The sequence below is a fragment of the Aphis gossypii genome, chromosome 2, assembly GCF_020184175.1.
Source record: "Aphis gossypii isolate Hap1 chromosome 2, ASM2018417v2, whole genome shotgun sequence".
Classification (NCBI taxonomy): domain Eukaryota; kingdom Metazoa; phylum Arthropoda; class Insecta; order Hemiptera; family Aphididae; genus Aphis; species Aphis gossypii.
In genome coordinates, this window is record NC_065531.1 from 80,136,420 (window position 1) to 80,142,957 (window position 6,538).

Genomic DNA, 6,538 nt, shown 5'->3' on the forward strand with positions numbered 1-6,538 from the left:
GTCTGAAGTCTGAACGCTGGAGTTACGAAAACCGTTATTCTCTTATCGCACTATCAATGGAATACGGATGGACGTTAGGAACGTCTAGAAAAATTTCCCGCGTAAACGACATGAATCCCACAGCTGGCCAAAATTACACGATAATTAAAATACAGGCTTAAGGCTATTATTCATTTATACTGCTAAAATAGGACATGACCACATAGGCATAGGTACTTAAAAGTCACAATAGAAACAGCCTGCTTATCTAATAGTGATCAACCACCGATACTCTATAGAAGGGGTTTGGAACCCTCGACCCCGGAGCCGCAATCTGCTCTTCTTTATTATCGTGTGGTGTTTTTCTATTATTACTTATTGTATTTAATTTAATAATATGTTTTCCTTGTATCAACAATATGTAATAATAATATCAACAGTGTAATGATGCATAATTATAATGTATATGTATTATTGTATTAATGAAATAGGTAGGCTTTCTTTTCTCTAAAATTCAAGACTATAATTATTATGATGTTTTTGGCTTCTACTGATTCCCGATAAAATTTTTTAGTGAAATATATTAGCCATTTATTGTACTATACTACTACCTATGCCACTATGGCATTTTTTTTTTTACCTTAACCAGTAGGACTTTGAAAATTACGAATTTGAAATTATTCGAAAAAATGACTCATTTACACGAATAGGTTTCAGACCCTGTTATATTAAAGTCTATATCGGCAACACATAGTACAACAATTATTAAAATAGGACAAAATGTTATATATGTTATCAACCAGTTTCATATACATTTTTTTTATAATTAATTACCAATTACCCGGGCAATTAAAATACATAAATATAATATAATGATATTATAATAGTATTTATAATGAAAATAATACAAGCAAATGGTGAAATGATAATTTATATGAATTAAATTATGAAATCTGTTTTTTAGTGTAAGGTTAAATAAATCTATCAAAGATGTATAGTGTTTACCATTGATAGTGATGTAATTCATATCACAACTATGAAATTAATAAAAATTATTATTATTTTTGTTTCAGAAAGGAATATGTAAAATGTCATTAAAAATGCTCGAAATATCAACCCCAATAGAAGATTTGTCCCACAGATCATAAATAAATAGTAATCTCTTTCAACTTTTAAGAGTTATAGTTTTCTTAATCATTTATATACAATCTGCGTAGGTATAAAAATTAAAGAAAAATCGAAATGTTTTTCTCTTTTTATATTCTTTTTTTTTTTGTCCGTGTATATAGTAGTACTTAAGTCGTGTTTTTAACTAATATAAAATTAATCCTGATTTTGATTATTGTCATAATTGTTTTTAGCCAAGTGCATACGCTATAATACATTATGTATGTATATAGTATTACTATATTCATAATAATGCCACGTGCACAGCAACTTTTAATTGTAAGTTTATATTATATTATTATTATTATGATGGTTGATACCCATAATATTAAACTAAATAGTAAAAATACTTGACAAAGTGTTGAATGAGTTTTCGTAAAATTATGTGAGTTAGTTAGTAGTGGCCAGTAGATCACTGTTATGAATGTGTTAAATTTGAATTCAATAATGCATCGATGTATACAAACATGGGTCGAAATAGATACGGCCTGTCAGTGTTCAGTCTAAGATATATTATATTATATTCTTTATTCTCAGGGGAGAAAAGGGCTATGTCAAATTTCAATACTTACAAGCAAAAAAAATTTTGAAAACTGCTACAGATTAAAATTAATAATGAACTTTCTTATTGAAGGTATGATATTGTTAGTTGTTTATGAACGAATAAGATGATGCTAACAGAAGATATAGGTATAAATGACAAAAAAACCTAAATTATGCCTTTTTAATTTTAGATTTTTTTTTCATAAGTTTTTCTGACAATGACAGATCTATGTTTGGATCTATAAATTTAAACTAATTTATAATTACTATATTAAAATAGGTAGGTAGTTAATCAAATAAAACTTAATCTTTGTTTTTATTTCAATATAAAATATAATATTAATATACACTAAATAAAATTATTTATTGTGCTATAGATTTTTATATTATATTTGGACTGATGTTTCATAATGAAAACACTAAAAGAAATGTATAATACTAGCTGAATAACCCGGATTCGCCCTTGTACAGTTTTTTGTGTTATCTACTATAACTTATATTTAATCAATTTTTATATTTATTACAGACTGCTTTTAGATATGTTAATCCTACGTTGCCCATGTATTGTAACAATCCCAAGTCGGAAAAAAATATACATTATGGTGTTATAGAAATCAAAAAAAAAATATTTACATTGACATATTTTATTCATCACAATAATTCTTTACAAACATTATTTTTTCTACTGCCTTTTGGGGCTAAAATAACAAAATTACTGGCAGAGCTAACTCTAGAACATGCGACATAGAACTGTCCAGGTGAAAAACATTCTTCTCTCAAGTCAATCTCTATGTCATGCTCAACGGTTGTCCTTGAGACTCATTAATAGTCATAGCAAAGCAAACTTTGAGTGAGATTTGTATTCTTTTAAATTCAAAGGGTTAATTAGTTTGAATCAACGTTGTTATTATAATTTATTAAAACAACTATTTTTAATAAAACTCGTTTAAAACTATATCTCCTCTAGCACACCCAGTGATAACTATAGCTTCTATTACATTTTTGTGCAGAGCTTTGACTTGCAATCTAGTTCTATTACACAATTTAGGTGGGTTAAGTTTTATTAGTAACATTATAGGTGCTCCAATTTTAAGGATAAGTTTATGTGATGGAAGACCAGTAGGATTCAGGGTATTAAGAAATAACTTAGGTACAGTATTTTAGAACTTGTGCTGTATTACTCTGTTTGGAAATAAAATTGCACATAGGTGTCCCTACTCTCGTTAGGTTTAATGGTAATTTAAATACAGAATGAGCTGTTTTATCTCTTTCTATCAATGTAGCACTTAAATGTTTAGAAAGAACCGTACATAAGCTGGGGTACGTATACGAAGACGCATTTTAATATTCGAAAATAATAAGTAAAACACTTTGTCCTTGTGTATGCGTAAATGCGTAGGATATTTTACGACTTCATGTTATTTTAATACATTTCAATATTTAGAAAAAACCGTAGTTACCGTACATAAACTTTGTTAGTGTGCGTATACGAAGACTCGTTATTTAATAATAATAATAATAATAATTAGCTGTAATAATAAAGTGATAAATGTGTCAATACATAAATCAGGTTGTTATAGCAATCATTTGTAAACAAAAATAATAAACAAAATTTCCATCGTAAATCTCAAAATCCCTATTTGAGCAACCCTTTAAAATGTGAATTTTGAAAAATTCTTAGTTTGAAATTGAAGTATTATTTAGACAAGTTATGCTGTGCACAGACACAAAAAAAAACCGAAAGTACATATAGTCACGATTTTCACACACCCTAAATTAATTTTACCATAGCGTTTTGGGACTTTTATACTATTTTACCTGTATCTAATAAAAAACAATTAAATTACTCAAAGAAAATATTTATTTATTATACAACTTATTAACAAACATTTAATAATTGATCAAATATGAAAAACGTATAGAAAAATATAGAACAATAGAAAAAATAGAAAAAAAAAATAGAATTATCCATAAACTAATAAATTATTTTAACAATAATAGCTAGTACAATTAGTTAGTTTTTGTTTTATATATCAGAGGGTCTATTGTAATATGACAGACAATTTTTTTTTTTCATGGTATGCCTGCTATATTATAATAAACTTTATACCTCTGATGCACACAACAAACTTTACTAACTATACTAGCTGATTGAAATGATGTATTAATTTATACATATTCGTTAAAATAATAATACAAAATGTTAAGGTTTAGCACAGCAGCAACACACAAGCCCCTGAAAAATCGCTGGACTCGCTTGTATATTGTTCGTCTTTTCTTTTTCGGGACTTCGATTTCTTCTTTTGCGCATTCTATTTCGGTTATTTTTTCCGAATCATACGCCTTTTTGACTTCCAATTCATCAGAATGTGTTAATACCATATTCGGCAATGATTTTGTTTTGTTATCACAGTTCAATTTTCTAATGGTAAATTCGTGATTCTGCATCAAATTTGGACAAGACGCGCTAAATTTTTTGTCGTGTTCTTCGATTTTAAATGTTAGACTTACATCTGTATTTTTCGTCTCTTTTTCCAATTCATGACATACAAATGCCATATTTGGCAACGACTTAGTTTTTTTATTAGAGTTCAATTTATGATCTGTCCATTCGTGAATCGCCGTCATATCTGGACAAGACACACTAAATATTTTTGTATCTGCCATTTTAGATATTATGTTAAATTTATTTTAAACTGTAGATGTCTACGGTTGAACGTTCAAAATAGTACTGACGAAATTTTTACTTGTCTAGCAAAGATGAATAAATATATTTTAACAGCGAAAAATCATGATAACATTTCTATTGTTTTTGTGGCCAGTATATATTTTTGTGTAAATAGCAAAACCCGTGCATTCCGTTGAACGTTAAAAATGCCAATTCTATAATATGTTTTAAACTTTGTTTAAGTTTTTATTTAGAAGGTATTTGGTTTAACGATGTTCAAAACTTAAATATTTTCATTGACCATTTTGAATCTCAAAAAACTTTAAAATGCTTTCTTATTGCACACTTAATTTGTGTTACGAATAATGTACCGTGTAAATTGCAAACCTCTTATCATTATCACAATCTATCATTATCCAGGCTCTATGTCTATCAGTCAGTTAGTTAGTCAGATTATATATTATAGCCATTTAACTTGGCATTGTCCGTGAGACGACTCTCTTAGGATTATGTAAAAATAAAATCAAAAATTTCCATCGTAAATCTCAAAATCACCGTTTGAGCAACCTTTTAAAATGCGAATTTTGAAAAATCCTTTCTTTGTGCGTCTTAACATTGATTATTGAACTTTTACACAAAATTTCAAGTCTCTAGACCCAGCGGTTTGGTTTGGGCGTAGATGAATCACCCAGGACGAGTTATTATATATATTTATAAATATTCGATATAAAATATGGTGTTAGAAGCCAATAATTAATTAATTAATTAATATTACCGCTTTGCTGTATATTGGGTGCCGTGTGGATCACTATTATATATTATAGAAGTGTTAAATTTAAATCCAATGATAGGTGTCATATTTTATACGAAAAACAATTCTGAACAAAGATGATTTGTCAGCCTAGGATATAATTTCCAGTGATTGGTGAAAAAGGTGGTTTATGTTTAATTGGCGTGAATACACTAAAATTTAAGTTCTTTTATAATTATTGTAAGCAAAACTTATGGAAAATCTTGTATTAGATTTTCAACTCTTAGCTACTTATACAAAAATTTTAGATTCTGAGTGAAGCGAGGTATGTAGTGGTTTTAAAATGATGTGTATTTCTTTTTTATTCCGGAAACACTTTTTCTCCTCCTAAACTTGTTCAAAAGTACCAAATTAAGCATCTTTTCTGAAAGGTTATGTTCTTGAGCTAGTACTTTAGAAAGGTCATTTTTCGATTTTCGAAACGGTAATAGAAACAAAAACTTTTAAATGAGAAAAAACGTACGATTTCACAAATTTAATTCATTTTTTTCATAAATCGTATTCCTAGGTAATCAAATATATATAGTACATAAAATATTTTAAAATTATTTGTAACAAATTTGGCTGTCATAACTACCTATGTAAAATACAATATAAAACAAATATTAATTGAGAACAAAACATATGATATTTTATAATAGCATTATATTTTTAAATTACTTTTGTATTTTAGATGTATATATTTATTTATTTTACTATATATAACAAATTATAGATTGTTGATAATGTAATGCTATCCACCGAGCTTCACTCAGAATCATTTTTGTTAGCAATGATGTAACCTTATGTATCCCACCTTCCTGACGTCTCGCTTAAACCCGTTACTGCACTCAGGTTTTTATGAATTATACCTACAAAATAATTTGCAAATATTCATGATTTTGTCGAATTTTTGTTAACACTTGAACTTCAAATACTAATGAAAAAAATTTTTCCTATGTATTCTTAAAATTTTTTAATCGCTATAAGAATAACTTATGAGGAACTTTGTATTAAATTTTCAATTATTTTGACTCAGCAAAAAGAATTATTATCGATGTCCTTAAAAAAAATAAACGAAAAAGAATACTTCAAACGATTTAATTGAAAATAAAATCATGTATAAAATACCAATCTAAATAACTGGTGAAATTTTTAGTGTCTAAGACTTATACTTTTTGTATTATAACATATTTAATTTCGTTTGAAGAGAAAATCGTTATGGTTACTTGATTTCGTAAACATTTAAAATTCAAATTAACTAACTTTTTCTACTATGAGTTTTCTCTGTAGCTATTTGAAGGAAAATTTATAAAAAATTTAGTATTGCATTTTTTAACCTTTGATATAAACACAAAAATGGGTTGTGATTTTTTAACTACAAAAATACT